The 17,171-nt window shown below is 39.0% G+C and overlaps 1 long non-coding RNA gene across 1 annotated transcript in view; it reads left to right on the top strand.

The window, feature by feature from the left end:
* Positions 1-15,056, top strand: part of LOC124165932 — a 47,502-nt gene extending 32,446 nt beyond the window's left edge. Inside the window, exon 3 of the long non-coding RNA XR_006866358.1 lies at positions 15,011-15,056. This is a non-coding gene — a long non-coding RNA (uncharacterized LOC124165932). The remainder of the gene's footprint in view (positions 1-15,010) is intronic.
* The last annotated feature ends 2,115 nt before the right edge of the window (positions 15,057-17,171 follow it).

Genomic DNA, 17,171 nt, shown 5'->3' with positions numbered 1-17,171 from the left:
TACATTAGCAATTTTCCAGTCATAAGGTACTTCGTGTTGCAATATGGATTTACTGAATATTAACTGCAAGTATGGGTGATATCTGAGGGTGATATATGGGTGATATCTGAGGCTAGCTTCTTATACACGTGAGAAGGGATTTTGTCTGCACCGGGTGATATATTTGGACTGAGCGAATTCAATGTATTTTCTATTCCGTTTGTACTAAATGTCAAAAGGCGGCATCTTTCGTATGCAGAGATTGTCGGATGAGATATCAGTAGGCTCGGTGAACACACTCATGAAGTAGGAATTTAATATATTTGCTTCATCGGAATTGTTTGTCAACTAATCTCCACTATTGTTTCTCAGGAAAGATACATCAGATCTTTTACCTTCCGTAAAATAAGACCATAATACTTTTGGTTATCCCTTAACTGCGCTATTAGTGTTTTTTCTTTAAAATTGGTGAATGCATTCCTGAAAGCTTCTTTCGTGGCGGCATTAAAAAAACCTATATTTTTTTTAAATTATCAACACGCGGGAGTTATCGTGCTGACATTGTTCATTTTACTATGACACGCTCTTTGTCGCCTCAATGATTTTCTCATTTCCGCGTCATACCATCTTGGTCACTATCTTCTTTTTTGTTTTAATAGGGATGTGGATATTTATTCTCTAAGTTGCGAGCGAAGGAAGAGCTATCCAAGTACCATTTACATTTAACTTTATTATTGATTCTTGAAACGCAAGGAAAGCGTTTTTCCGACGACTCTTAAACCCATCAAAATCAGCTCTTAAAAAATACTCTACGTCCTTTTTTAAAATTTTCAGCGGTATTTAGAGAAAAGTGTGTAGTTACTACCCTATGGTCCCTTATTCCTACGACGGTGCTCACGTTTATTACCTGATGAGGTATTTTTGTCGCTAGTAAATGAAGCATGCTTCTTCTATGTTAGGTGCGGTTTAGGTTTGGTACATTGTCCGATGCTATTTAATCCAATAACTTTGACGTAAAAGTGTGGGAAAACGCCTCGGAAATCACTTTATCCCTCCCATCAGGAATAAATCTATGCGTCTCTTAATCTATAGAAGGTACAGTGTGATTAATTACTGCAAAGAATGAAGCGGTGCCACTTTCACCGCAGTTTCAGTTTCAGCACTTTCTATGGTATCTGTGGGAGGGAATTTTGTCGGAAGGAAATAGGAAAATATTTCAGTCAGGTATTCTTCTCCATCAAGTCCTTTTTCGTATTACATAAATGTTCTATCGTTTTCAATAATATGTAGACACTCACGATACACCCTTAATTGATGGGCTCGGTTCGGTGAAAAATTGGAAGGTTGGCATATGAATCAACCTGCATCCTTTTCCTTCACGGCACCAAGAGCCGACGAGGACGAACGTGGAAGCGACCGAGCTACCAGACCTTGAGTCAAACTCCAGCAGCGTTTTTCAGATGACCCTTGAACCCATCAAAATCAGCTCTTCAAAAAATGAAAATTTTACGTACTAATCGCTCGAAGCCATGCGTATGTCCCGAGGCCGTAGTTATGGTCGATTTTGACTTATTGCCCGGCCATACGATTAGAGGAATAACCCTGCTGGAGTCTAACTCCAGGAGCAAATATCCCATCGAAATTAATATTAGCGGGTGGAATGCACTAAGGTAATTCACGTCCCCGCAGGCGTCGGGCCGTTGGAGTGTTCACTTTCGGGCTCCGGGACGAGGTTTTTTTCCTATCTTTAGAGTTATATTTGAACTCACCGTATACCTTTTCCTAGTGCGTGCCTTCATGGGTGAGTAGGTTTATACTGTGCGCGGTAGTGGCGGTAGATTCATGGGAGGGATCTAGTCCACAATAATCATACTTTTTCTCATTTTTTAAAAGACGCACTCTTACCATCAACATAATCTATGCGGGATATTCGGCGAGAAAAATTCTATGCTAAATATTAGTAATGAGTAAGGTTATCCTCAGAGGTAATCCGCATTGGGCAATTCTTCACATCACGTGAAGTAAATTTAAGAGTAGTAATGCCGGAAACTAAGGAAAAATCCATAACAATTAACCCAGGGAAATTATATGAAATTTTATGAGCACACCCAGTGTAATTTGCCCATCTTAACTACATTAGCGTAGATAAGGACCATCCGAAATGCAACCTTCAAAATATGACATTAACTTTGTCGCAATTCATACTATTGCGTTATAAACAAGAGCGCTAAAATTGAGTACAAATTTCGAGACGCGGTTATGGTCATAGTGACAGAGAATCGACTTACGAAGGATATATGAGACAGCGAAGTTTTTCCTCCACTATTTAAAATCTACTATTGCGACGGGGAAGGTGGCGGAGTTTTTCTAGCAGTCAAATCACATTTATACATCGCCTCCCATGTATTAACAGACATTGAAATAGAAAGGGTATGGTGTACAATCAGACAGCGATTTGATATTATTTCACTATTAGAAAATAAAAAATCTGCATTTTATTTGAGACACAGTAGAAGTGTTATAATTATTCTGCGAGATTTCTATCTCCCACGCATAAATTTGGATTCTTGCTCTCTATAAAACCGTATTCAAGGAATAGAGAAATCTGCGAGATCTTATTAAACGGAAATCACTCAATTGCACAAGTAGTTGACATGTTCACGAGGGGAAATAAACTATTAGACTTTTAAGCAGAGAGCCGTACTAAGGTGATAAATCAAATCGATATCGTGGACGGTATATGTGATCACAAAGTAATATTTGCAGCCTTAAAAATTGGAATAGATTCATCTGTAAAATCAAAACTGATAATTATTTCTTGGTATATTTGGGGGTTAAACAGAGAGGCACTAGGGAAGAGAATAGACCACTAAGGCACTAGAGAAGTAACCATGAGTTACATAAAAATATTTATGGCGTCAAGCGCATTGCGAAAATATTTTCGGGCGAGGAAGTAAAAGAGAGTGCGATTAATGAAAAACTGCTACGTCCTGAACTATGTGCTCGATTTTAGCGCTCTTATTTTTAACGCAATTGCAATTAACTATGACCAAGTTAGTGACATATTTTGTAGATTGACTTTCGGTTTGATCTTTTACACGCTTTTGTGTATTTTTTTACTTTAGAAGTGCTTTTTACATTTGGTATAATTTTTCCCTGAGGAGTACGCATTTTGGAATGTTCATTATTTATTTTCCGTCATCACCGCATCTTAGTTTACTCTGATGTGAGCATTTCCGCAAAATCATTTTAACTTGTAGCTACTCGTAGCCTAGACTACGTTCGGTTTTATAACTTTTAGTCGTTTAAAAAAATTCAGTATCAACTTTTTCTTGAGTCGTCTGCATAGATTATGCTGATATAAATAATATTATATTATTATGCTGATAAAAGCATATGCCCCTTTGAACGAGGAAATTCAATACTTTCAGGTGCTAAAGTATAAATAATACTTTTTATGTTATTTTTAAAAGGTTTCACTTGATATTCTGATGCCCCATTTGTGGCAGTGTGATAAGGAGGAGAGAAAAAAGTTCTGGGCGGGCTGAGGTGATCGGCTGCCCTAGGGCACTCGATCCTAGCTAGGCTGGGGCTCATGATATAGGGTCCGTATCACGGGAGAATGCGGGTGTCCAACCCCGGAAAATTTTCAGAAACTGCATACCGGGAAATGCATTTTGTCGCTTTTCTGGCTCTTAAAAACTAGATAATAGTTAATAAAAATAAATATTTCGTGAGAGAAAATACTATGAAAAGTGTAAATTTCACAGCTTATGCAATTTAATAATGTGTTATGGTTCTATTATCTATTTAGTGAATCCATTCCATGAAACTGCACTGGAATCTAAAAACACCTCCGTAATAACCTTTTCGAATAACCCCTTTAAAAAGGCAGGATGTCTGTTTGTCTATCCACTATACATTTCCATATGACTCCACGGATTGCAACCAAAGTTTGTACGTTGGTACATCTCATGCTCCCAAAGTGCGTAGTGCCACCTCGGTTTGTGCCCGACGCACAGTGGGGCCAAATTCGGAGAAAGTCGGCAAAATATCAAGGATTTGTCTGATTTGCATAAAAATTCATATGGTTGCATATTATGGGCTGGTTATTAGGAATATGCAATAAAATTTTAAGAAACGGAAAAGCGGAAAAATTATAAACAAATTAAAAGTTTGCATTGAACTTTTAATTGTCTTTTTACTAAGAACGGAAATAATATCATATAATAACCTTGAGAAAAACACGTGGACATATATAATCACATTTATATGTTTATAAATTTTATAAATATTGTTTTACAAGACAATTAATAGTTTAAGATATAAAAATTCAACTTCCAATATAGCTTTCACTACATAAATTTCAAGTAAAATATCAAATCAATCACTTCTTAATACAGATAATACCCTTTTTCAAAATAAATTCTAATATTAACAAGTTAAACGCTAAACAAATTCTTAAACATATATCAGAAAAAAATTTGATTCACTTTGAATTTTTATTAATCGCTGTCTTCGCTTTCACTGTCCGTTGTAGATCTACTAACACTCTGAAGAAGAGCGCAGACATCCGGTTTTAGACTTCCATTCTTTCTCGAAGGTAATGGCCGCAAGGATGAGATAAGTTGATCTGACGATACCATTAAAATGTTGAAAAGATCTCTATTAATATCTTCTCTGGAGGTTTTTCTGCATCTTTTTTCCCGGAATCTCCTGAAATCTTTATTGCGCGCCTCCATAGCCTCTTCACTTAACATTCCGATGGGAAGAAGTGCAACTGCTATTACATCCGAACCATGAATTAATATTCGGTGAACTGATGCGGGAATTGGATACCATGGGTAGAGACGGGCATAGTGCCTAGCTGTATGAATTGCATACTCTTGGAATGCTTGCACATAAACAGCGTAACCACAGGAGAGAGTTCGTAGGATTGTGTCACACCGGCTAATTAGTTCCTCATCTAATTCAGTTACTGCGGCTGACTTTGAAGCGTTCAAGAAGAAACGACGCGCAGTATTTCCGTCGTTACTATTGCCGCTACCTTGCTTGACGATGTCTACTAGAAGACCCATCTCAGACTTGAACTTTTTTTGAATTTCAATTTTCCTTCTCTGTATTAGATCTTTAGTATCTGTAGTTTTTTTCCATTCTAGAGTCTCTAACCGGTAGCTTACGTGTAAAAGCCATTCAAAGAATCGAATATAGGCATGGAGAGTTGAAAGTCCATATCGAAATGATTCTGTATTAACTCCCCTTTCCAGAACTTTGTCGATGTTGTTCATTTCCCGGGGGAGTGCGCCACAAAGGCAGCACCGTTGAGACGAAGTGTGTGTAATGGCGTTGCATACCTTACCGTCAATCATTGACATTATCATTGTATGGCGTACTTGAATAGGACCACAACTCGGTATGACAACATTCGAAGGTTCTAGTCTATCAATTTGTGTCTGAACGTTTTGCTGTTCATTAAGAATTGTTTCCTTATTTTCTTTTTTAAACTCTAGCTTTAAAATCCTGCAATACCTTGTAGATGAAGGGCGAACATTCTGCCACACCACTACCTTTGCACTATTGTCTTCTTGGTAGTACAACTGAAGAGGGACGACACACGTCATTATAAGATCACTGTCGATAAAATTGTCTTTAGAGACCTGTTTTTACATAGTTTGGAAGCTGCTAACATCAAGCCCCCACCTGCAGATCAAATGTAAATTTTGGAGAACGATGGGAGAAAGGTCTCCATAACGTCCGCTTGCAGCATGGCGATTCTGGAAACAGTTATGTCAAGTAAGGCCTGTACGTTAACTTCAGCCTTACGTTCAGTGATTATGACCGCAGTGTTGCACGGATAACACTTCCGTTTGGCTAAAATATACAAATACATTATAGTGTGCAACAGTACAAGTAATATATCGATCAAAATATTTTAATTAGAATCTAAATACAAAATTATTACGTTGAAAATATTATAAATACCTGAAGTTTTTGTGGTCGTTTTTGTAGTTCCAGGAATATTAATCACAATTTTCGCATCCAGCCAATCTCCATGGTAGCGAAGAAAGTCCTTTTCAATGCGGTGAAATTCCATCCATTTCTTTCTCACTTCCCCACAAAGCCGCCGGGCCGTCCTTTTCATTTTCTCCTCTATCACATTGTCTTTGGGAAAACCAAATACTTCATCCAAATGAAGATATACACGCTGGTAACGTTCTTTCCATGGAAGACGGTTTTCCGTCATCAACAGCTTATATAACTCATGCCTCGATATCGTTAACATAACCACGAGCACGTTTTAGAACACCGGAGAACCCTACTACATACCACTGGCCCTATCTCAATCACCAGCGAAAAAGTAATGGACAAAATCTTCTCGGTGGCGATATGTGAGAGGTTTTGTTGCTTCCTATACCGCGGCGCGCGCCGCGGAGCGCTTACCAAAGTAATACATAGTTGCACTCTAAAGCAATTATCTCAAAAACCTGCGCGAACCAGCACCCAATTTTTTTCTGGCACTTCGAGCACATAACAACCATTTGATTCAAAGTAATATATCGATCCGACATCGTTAGACATTTTTTGTAGCTCAAGTGACATTTTGTGTTATTCTGAAACTTGTAGCACATGTTATGAAGGCCTAAAAAATGACTTCTTCTAGAAGTACTAGGGCCTGATATTTAAAGGCAGTGATCATCAAGTATTGGTTATCTCGTGGAGGGAAACACTTTTTGCTGGTACTTAGCAGTAGCCGTGAAGAACTTGACGAATGAAACCAAAATCTGCGCGTGCTGGCGATGCATTTCTGCATCACTCATGTTTGTAGGGTTGCTGTCTCTACATTAATGATTGAAACGGAAATATTTCTTCAGATTCCATTGCTCCTGACATTGCATTACCTGAGAAAAAAATTTAAATAAAATCCGGACATTATGAATTTTAGGGTTTTGGCAGACCAAAACGGTTTTCGCCCCACTGTGCGACGCGTCCTTTACATCCTTTTCTCATTACCCTTTGTTATGTCACGGTATAGAACTTCTGTGGTTGGACATCCTGCCGGGTAGGCACACTTCTTGACACTCTCAATGCCAAATATAGCTCATATGATTCAACACTTTACTATTACTCCTCTCCATGCAAACCTTTTTGCTGAGGTATGCATTCACACGATGCTTTTGGTCTAAAACACATTAGGGTACACATAAAGATCAATGTTGTCGAGCAGGGTAAAAGCTGTAGTCGGTGGCATAGCCAGGAATTTCGTTCAGAAGGGCTCCAAAACCAAGGGGAAAATTTTTTAAAAACAGGGTCCTAATTAGAGTATTTATATTTCGAGTGGGGAGGTTTTTGACTAATTTTTGACATTTTCCATAATCGAAAAAACTTCATTTGTCAAAGAAATCTATTGTAAATTCATGATTTTTCAATATTTTGTTCTCTTTTATGAAGGAAAATAATAGTGTTTTTATATTTCAAGTGGGGAGGTCTGGACCCCCTGCACGCTACTGGCTGTAGTATACGGAAATTGTTCTTTCCATTGGTTGCTGTTACATATGAATACCATCACTTTGTACATCGCTTCTTCCTTCCTAGTCACAATGAATTCCGAGTTCAAAGTTTCCCACTTCTCTGGTAACTATCCTTCACGAGCAACTCCAAGTGGCCATATTGGCTAGCCATATTGGAAATATATCTTGAATTCAATATTGTAAGATAAATTATCGGAGGATTATCCGGAAAACCATGCTATATGTCTATTTGTCATCTTTTACACAAAAAGGAGTGTCATAAGGTCACCAAGTGGCAAATCTCTTCGTGTTAAATTGTCAATTTCTTCGAGAATAATTCTTGAGCAATGAACTTACTGCATGAGTTCCTTGGCAGGGAAGAATAAGAAATCATGGTCCTCAAATGAGTCTTTTTGTGATAATCCTGACAAACTCACTTCTAAAGAGATGGTGAAAAGTAAAGGGTTACTGACTCAATGATAATTAGGTCTTTTTAAGATAGCTCTGATGAACTATGTACAGTCACTTTCAAAAGTAGGTCCCCACGGCCAGCGCGAGCAACTACGTTTTTCTCGGAGGTTGAACTTCGGGTATTGGCTATGCCTTCTGTGTCTTGAACGGGCCAGTTTGACTTACTCTCACCGTCCGCGCAAGTCTTCCCGAGGCATTCTTCACTATTCCTTAATTCTTCGCGACTTCCCCGACTCCCAGTGCCACAACACAAGGCGAAGCATATGTTCTCAGTCATGGGATTCCCACCCTGATAGTATTCTGAGATGGATATTCCGAGTAGTCTGGCTTGCACTAAAAAATAACGAGACGTATCTGCGTCGCAACGCACATATGAGGAAGAAACGAAAATTGGAATTTACGTCTGAAAGAGTATTCAAAAAGTTTCCTACAAAATAACCTTCTAGATTATACCTTTAACACATTATTACCAACACCATCAACATATGTATATTGCTCTATGTTTAAGTATTTCAAACACACTGTTTGGCGCATTCATTATTCCTAACCATTTTCTTAGGATACATATGTTTACCATGGTTTATACTACAGTTTTCTACGTATCTCATCACGCGAGAAATCAAAAATATTAATGTGCGCTAAATTGTTATGTTTAATTCTGTATCATATTTATTCCAGTCGTTACTAACATATCCCATATGTACAAATATTTAAATAATGCTTTATACATTCGAGGTATCAGGAAGTAATTAACCGACATCTTTATGTTCATCGAAAGTTCGAATGTCTTAATAGTTACCAAAAATATATTTTCTATAATGAAAACACCAACGGAAGCATTAACTAAATGACTTGTGTGCCTATTTCTTACCATTTAAAGGCACATTAATACTATATGTTTTATCTTTGCCCCTTCATTGAGAGGTTAACCTAAGTCTTCCCCTTTTTCGTTTCTTTTTTTTCTGCTAAAACCAGTCGTAATTGGCGCCTGCTGATATCATGCAGGGCAATATCCTTCACATTATTATGTATAAGTGGTTTTACATCATAAATAGAACTTACACTCATGTAATGAATACCTTGAGTCAGTCTAACGTGCGAACAAATACTGGTCATATTCCTACTGACACCAAACTACGCACGCATAATATTCATCCGATAAAAATATACCGTGTTGGGTACCTAATGACTATTTCTGCATTATTAATACAAATTAAACTTATGAGCTGCCAAATATGCTGCTTGGGATGTAGCGTTTGACGGTGTGGAAACTTAGGCGACGACAAAAGAGGGACAAGAAAAGAATGAAGGCATCCGAGATGTGAGTATAAAAAAGAAAGGAAAAGGTGAGAAGGATGGAGAGGAAAAAAAGAAGAAGTGCTATCCATGGTCGAGAGATTTTTGGTAAGGGGGGAGGGGAAGGATGAAAGTAAGGATATGGTTAGAATGAAAGGGCCTAATGCGAATGGGCGTCACTTTTAATTTAAGGGGTAAGTTCAAGTTGGGAGGGGCGCAGGCACGGTGATACGTAAAATCTTCAATTCAGAAGGGCAGGTAAATGATGTTTTTCTATGACCACCATACTTGGTTGACTCACCATCATAACTCCACGCACATGTTGCTTGTACTGTTTTTCTTAAAAAAATAAACAATATTAATGTAAGAGTATTTCCCATAAACAGAAGGACAACACTTCCTACGACGCATTATGGTCTAACAGCCTGCCATTTCATTTGATGCCAATAAACATCTCGCTGCTTCTTTTAGTGAAACTTTATGTTTATCTTAAAAGCAATTCAATAAAATTTAAAGACAATCCAATTGCTAATTCGAAAAAATAATGCAAAATTATCTTCTCCCACAAAAATTTGCCGTACTGGTAGTTTTGACCGGTAAAAATTTAAAAACTTCTTCTGATTTTCTATTCACAGTATGGGAATAAGTTGCGTTATTCAAAATGTAGGCACTACTTGTAGTCCGAATAAGCTACTACTTGGGAAGTGACTGCTATTTAACTTGTAAATATTGAAAAAATGTCTGAAAATCTTTAACCGCCGGCATGGATGAGCGCGATGACGGATGGTAACCGTGACGCAAATGACAATATTTACATAGGCGTATATATTTACGTATTTTTCACCAGGCGATGTGAAGAAAAAATATTGGAGTAACATGCTCGAAATGCTCCGAAAATTTATTTGCACAATATGTTTTGTATAAGTTTACCAAACTACACAGATGTCTCCTCTCTTCCTCGTTCGATGGGTTACTTGCCGGAAAAACCCATATGTTCTTCTCCGCTTTCTTCGGTGGTGGAATTGTTTGGCTGTGTTGGGGGGGGGGGGGGAGGTTCACGCGGCCTTCCTACCTCTGAAATCGTGCGTGGGGCTCTTGACGACGGTTAAAGTAGTCAAGTTGCACCATTTGTACTACCTGATCAAGTCGAATCGATCCCCAGTGGACAAGGAACGTGTAAGCAATACGCAAAGGTCGACTTCGGAGAATAACGGAGACGGCTGCGCCAGGTATGGGGACCGACTTTTGAAAGTGACTGTACATAGTTGCTCAGCGATCAATGGAATAAAATAGCATGCATGCATACATATGGGGACTAAATACATATTGTGACGTGAGGAGGTGGGGGTTGGTTGGTTTATTGGAAAGAGGGGAGAAAGAGAAGGGAGGAAAAGAGGGGAAGGGAGAATAGGGTGGTTTCCTATTATTTTTTTATTGCCTAAATCGAAAGGTTATCACTCCTGGAGTACGTGTTTCACCCTTTTAGATTTTTAAATTACTATATATATTTTTCGCGATTAAATGAAAAGTGAGAAATTTCAAGCGCGCGAAAATGTGACGGCTAAGTATGAATGCTGGGAAAACCCCGTGTGACGTCACTATGGTTCCCGCTGTCGAAGTGTGAGGTGACCTTTTGGTGAGGATATGTGCGCTGCTGTGATGCAGGAAGCGGACTATCCTGCTAGCAGGTATCGCTCGGCTTAAATAAGGATTATTAATACCCTATCAAACAAGGGAAACTTTCTGGCCACAGGAAGTTTAAATAGTTGATTATTAAGATATGTTTCCCTGAGCTCTGTGCCTCATGCATGCATTGGTAATTTCAGACGATGTAAAACTCCTATCTACTCGTATAGAAACTAGGGGCCGTATTCTTAGTCGACCCTACATATCCGTCCCTACATAACAAAAGTCCCTACATGCGTTTCTCAGTCGACCCTACATAAGTGGTGGGGGGTGATTCCGTCGTCAACTTCTCTGAGATGACGTAGATGATGGCGCAGCGCCAATTTTCCATACTGGTGGCGTAATGGGAACTAACTATGAAAGTAAGAAAAGACGTCCTATAATTTTCGGGCTCATTGTTAGGGCAACAGCTCAAGGTAAATAAACAATCGGTGTCGTCCGTCAGGTCGTGTCCAGTCGTGTCGGTACCTTAATTATCGCTACAAATACACTCATATCGAGCCAAAAGTAGAACCTTATTGTCTTCAAATTATGTACTTCAAAAGCGGTCTGTACAAGATAGTAATAAGAACGGAGCAAATTGATCATTGACGTGGAAACTTACGTTGCATCATCAAGGTTCGTCGTTCGCTTTTACCTTCCGTAGTTAAGTTTATTATGTGGCAAATAGTGGCATGAAAATACGTTTTCTATGGTTGTACGTAAACGAAGAATTGGATTCCCAAAAGTATACCAAGTACCAAACGTGAAAAATATTATATATTCGTAGAAACCAGATGCTTGTATACCGCTATATTCTTCTTATTAGTTTGTAGCAGGCGTAGGAATTGTCTGCTAGCAATGATAAGGCACTGTAATGGTTTGGACGATGTTAATTAATCCGTTCCATATTTCAGACTGACTTGCCGGCCAATTCAAATTCAAAATTCAACGGCCGAAAGGCCGCAGTATTTATTTCTATTGGTGCACTTCCAGAATGTTCTCTGTTACTGTTCTTGAACATGAAAGAAATTTCTAGAAATGAATTCTAGAAGGCAAGAAAAAATAAAATAATTACAATTTCCGGCACGGGGAACCGAATCTGGGCCGTCCGCTTGGGAGGCGACCGCTCTACCGCTGGGCTAGCCGGCCTATTGATGAGATTCGATGATGGAGCGCAATTTATGTTGCCTCCGGGCAAGCGGTGTGGCGGCGAGGCAGAACGTGTGGCCGCCACAAGTTCAGTCAATTTTATAATTTATTTAACTTGGTGGCTATAAAGTGGTAGTATTATTACTTTTCCGTTGTGTTACTGTACATTTTAAAATGGTTTGTGCGAGCTCGTCTCCCTTAATATGCATTACAACGTAAATTATTTAATCGAGGTGATCAGCAGGCGATATTTGGCCGCCATGTTTTTGTAGGGTGTAGGGTTGGTTCGGGTACCCTACATCTAGTAGGGCCCGTTTAGTTCCAAAAAAGGCCATATGTAGGGCTTGATGTGGCGTATGTAGGGTGAGATCGGTTTATGTAGGGGCTGATGACGTATCCAGGGTCGATTGGCCCTACAGGGTCGACTAAGAATACGGCCCTAGGTGACGTCACATCGAGTGGCATTGCATGGGCACCAATCTGACCTTTTTCAAATGAGGTTAAAATTGACCATTGCCATTCGTCTAAACTGGAATTTCTAAAACAAAATAATTTCTATATTATGAATGCACTAATCATGGGTAACGAATTGGAATCCATGCCTTGTCTTTTCTTTGATGAAGAAAACTACCCTATTATTATGTGGGGAGGCTCATTGCGATGATTAGATACACAAAAAATTAGAGCTTATAACATAGATTCTGAGTTCGACAGAATATTTAATGCAGAAAAAAGGGAAATGTACACACAGAACACATGAAATTGTTCAATATCTTTCTATGCTTTGAACATCAAACTGGCCAGTGGATATTACCAAAATGATTAATTCAACAAAACAAAGACAACTTAATAAAAAGAAAACAGGAAGTTTCCTTCCAATCAGTCTTTGGCCTGGTTTCTCACCAAGAACACCCAAAAATTAGTTAACAAAAAGAAAACATTAACCTTAAGCATACTTATAGATAGAAAAGTACACCCTGTCCTAAAAAACTTTAGTGCACGCAATCACTCAAGGAAGGGGGGAGGGGAAAAGAGGATAGAATCATAAATGCAATTAAAAAAACTCATGGGCAAAGGCTCTTCAACAAAGGTTCCGGCATTGTAACGTCCACCCGGGAATGCTCGCAGAGTAGTCGACGATAAATTGGGCGCCAGTGTGGGTAATGTAAAAACTTCCGCCCACACTCGGAAGCGGTAGGAAAAGGAATAATTTTCTTTTTGTGATTCTCTCAGAGTAGTAGGCGACGGACAACCACTCGCTGACGCGTTCACCTGTTCATCACTGAGAATCGGGAGTGGTTGGGAAAAAGGACGGGGTGATAAAAGGAAAATATAAAAAAATACAGGTACAAAATACTCCGGCAATGCCAGACTACTTAAACTCAAAATCAGCCTCGGCCACCAATTCCTAATAGTCCTAGTCGGACGCTGGTAGGCTCCGCTCGACAACTTCAACTCTCGCCGACTGACCCTAAAAAAAAAAACTCCCCCGAGCTCCCGACGGTAGCAACCTCCCCTTCCCTAATTCTACTCCCGTCCGCGGCCTCCGCGGCTGTCTACGGAAGTAACCCTCAAAAAAAAAAGAATGGCAGTGGGCGCTCCCAAGCACCAGCTTTAAATAAACGTCACAGCATCTTCTTTCTTCGTTTCTGGGGGGGGAATCTGGGTTTCTTTAAGAACACTAGATCAGGGCTTTGAGTGAAGGTTCTTCTTTACTAGGGGATACAATTCATGATTGTGGTTCGGATTATCAATTTTTCCTGCCTTGTTCACGGCTGAGGGATGACCTCCTCAAATGGCTCCTTTTCGGCAATCGCCGAGCCTAAATTGAATGGATGAGGCAGATACTTTGTGGAGATCCATTATGAGATATGAAGTGAAACACTTTGCACTTTCCACATAAAAATGTATTAAACTACAGTCGACATGTTTTGCTGCTCTGCAGAATTATCAAGACTCCCACAAAATATATCGACTGTAGTTTAATAAATTTTTATGTGGAAATTGCAAAGTGTTTCACTTCATATCTCATCGCTAAACCATATACACACCCTGGGCTGAGAGAATACTCAGTGGGATGACATGGGTTGATCTTCTTCTTATTGATGATGGAAATCTACCATTCATTCTCCTGTTTCCTGTTTCCGCTCATATCCTCCTTCCCGGTCCAAACTCCACTGCCTCCAGGTTCTCCTTCTCTCCATAGACCACTCATGTAAAGAGGCGCTTGCCCTGACAAAATGGCAGAGTCTCCGGCAGCATGATAAGGCCAGGGTTGATGTATCTCTTTCAGGTGGTGGCTCCTTAGGTTTCATGCCTCAAAGAGGGTTGGTTTTCAGGGGGTGAGGAGGGTGGGGAGAAAATGAGAAAGAGGCCTATTTCTAGAGGTAAGTCACCATGGGGGAGTTAAAGTATGTTTAATCTATTTTGGGGGAGAGGGTGAATGTATAGGTGAAGGAGAATCAGGTGGTCGTAGGCAGCCTTGCACCATCACTCCTCGGTGAGTGTGGGTGGGTGAGGAGGAGTGCACTCTTCTCTATTTGGGGCCAGCTCATACACAAAGTCACGTGATGGGAAAACCCCAAAATCTGGAGGTGGGGAATTGGGGGGAGGTGAAATGCATTACACACAAGTCCAGTCACACTGAACTACCCACACACACACGGTCAAACTTATATAACACAAATAAATGAAGCTCTCCTTCCCTCAAAAATATCCATTCAAACCAATTTATGTAACCTGCCAAATTTCTACGGTTACAATATGCATTCACAAATGGTATACATATATTAAGCTAACATAAGGAACTGGCATAAAGGTACCATATTGAGGAAATTTATGTGTACTATGTATTATAATTTCTTCGATTTTATGATACATATTTGGATAACTTACAGTTTGGTATTTTTCATTCATGTCATTTATCCACTCTCTTCCAGGATTGCGTGGAGGATGAAGCAAAATGATGGGAGTTGGAAGATAGAAGAAAAAAAGCAAAAAGTGTGTGAACCTTGCATGCATTTTATCTGATGGGTTGCATGATTGAGCAAAAATTTTGAGCCTTTTGATTGTTCAGAAACAAAAGGATGGGTGTGATTCCCGAGTCCTCCAAATTTAGGAGAAGAGAGAGACTCCAGGACAAGAAGACCACTCCAGGAAGAAGAATGCGAGTGACTTAGCTTAGATTTGGCCCTTAGGACCATGAATCATTGTGCCAAGTAAGACTAGGTTATTTTAGGTGAGTCAATTATACTTTTTGTCAAACTGTTACAAGGGGTGGTTTTTAAGGGTTGTACATATTTAAATCGGCATCGTTCTTAAATTAGGGCATTTTGACGAAAAATATATTTTTTGTGGTAAATAATTTTTTTCCTTAACCCCGAATAAGGGTTGATTTTTAAGGGTTTAAATATCATGAAGTAGGAGGAGGTTTTCACCCCTAAAAAAATAAAAATAAATTACTTGAATTCATGAGCCTCATTGCATAAAAGTTATATTTAATACCCTCATGTATGTATTTATATTGGAGAGCCCAAGAGATGTGCGTGAGAAAAATGTGAATGTTTAAATTTTTTCCCACAAGCATAAATGAGTTTCTACTTTAAGTTTATTTTCGGAATGGTATGTATTCATTGAAATGAAAAGATAACTCGACTTCTGAGATGGAGTATGAGAGATAAATAACAAGTTTAGTGACACCCAATTATAACTTAATAGTGGTCACTAGGGTATAGATTTTATTTATTTTATCAATATATAATGTCTTAATCTAATTTTAAATTGAGCTTAATTTAAATTGTTATGAACAAAATCGACCAAATATTGCCAACACCAATTTTGCTTTAGAATATATTTTCAGGCTTGCGGAACGATCAAATTCAAAACTCTTTCTCTTTTTATGTCCCTCTCCTTCGTTAACAGCGAGGCGATGACGGTTTTGAGGCGACGATCACGCGAGTTCAGATTTTTTTCAAGAAGGCGCACAAGTCCACGTTATCAGGAGTTGTAAATAAGGTTTATTGTAACGACTGGAAAAAATACGCCATTTTTGAGTAGAGAAATTGAATATAGATCGTGAATTGAATATAGATTGAAATGAAGGGGGTTCGTCGTAAGAATTGTGGTGGTGCACTTTCGGGCGACTCTTAAAGGGTTAGCCACTAGCCAGCCGACAGTTATTCATCGAAGTGTGATTCGCTCCTCATATCAGTGATCGGGAAAATGTCGACATGGGATCTACTATAGTTGCTAACGCTCAAAATATCAAGATGGTAACCTCATTTTTTCGTAAGGTTAACAGTAAACCCGTTTTGGTTTGGGGGATGTTATCATAGACGTTAGTTGACACTATTAAAGCGATGAAAAGACTTGATTTGAGTTATTTAGATTAGGGTTTTTAGCAGAATTTCATGCATGCTGATTTATTTTACAGATAACCTTGATTAATGTCACTTTAATTGGTCGATCTTTTTCAGGGAGACGGAATTCCATAATCTTTCGTATATTGTTCCTTATTTTGAGTTCAATTGAATTTAATTTACAGGGATGAACTGCGTGTTATCCTGGATCAGTCGTTTTTCCTCCAAATCCTTAACTGTGTATTGCGCCTGCAATTGCAATTCATAGTGGTGAGTATTAATTATCCAGGATTGTGAATGAGTCAGATGGCAGTAAGTTATATGCATTTTAAAGTTCATTCGGGATGTTCCGACTTGAAATAGTAAGGTAATCGCTAGATTACACATCGTTAGTTGGTTTTTTGTTCACTTGTCCATATCCCAACCTTCTTCTTTTACTAGCATCTCGACGTCACCTCACCCGCATTCAGTATTATGTCTTATGCTTAGACATAGTGAAAGTAGTCATCCCTAGACCACCAAGACAAGGGTCTACCCTGGATCACAACTAGGGGAGGGGACAAGCCGTAGCCGTGCATTTTCTAAATATTTTGCTTGAAAAAATTATTTCTTTAAGTACACGTTTTATGCTCAAACCATTTTTATTCAAAATAAATTTTGTTCCAAACTTTCCTTTTGAATTACATTAATTTTCGATTCTGGGGAGGGGGGCAGTTGTCCCCTCCTGACCCCCCCAACTGAG

Source organism: Ischnura elegans, chromosome 9, assembly GCF_921293095.1.
Source record: "Ischnura elegans chromosome 9, ioIscEleg1.1, whole genome shotgun sequence".
Lineage (NCBI taxonomy): Eukaryota > Metazoa > Arthropoda > Insecta > Odonata > Coenagrionidae > Ischnura > Ischnura elegans.
This window is presented reverse-complemented; position numbering and strand designations above follow the sequence as displayed.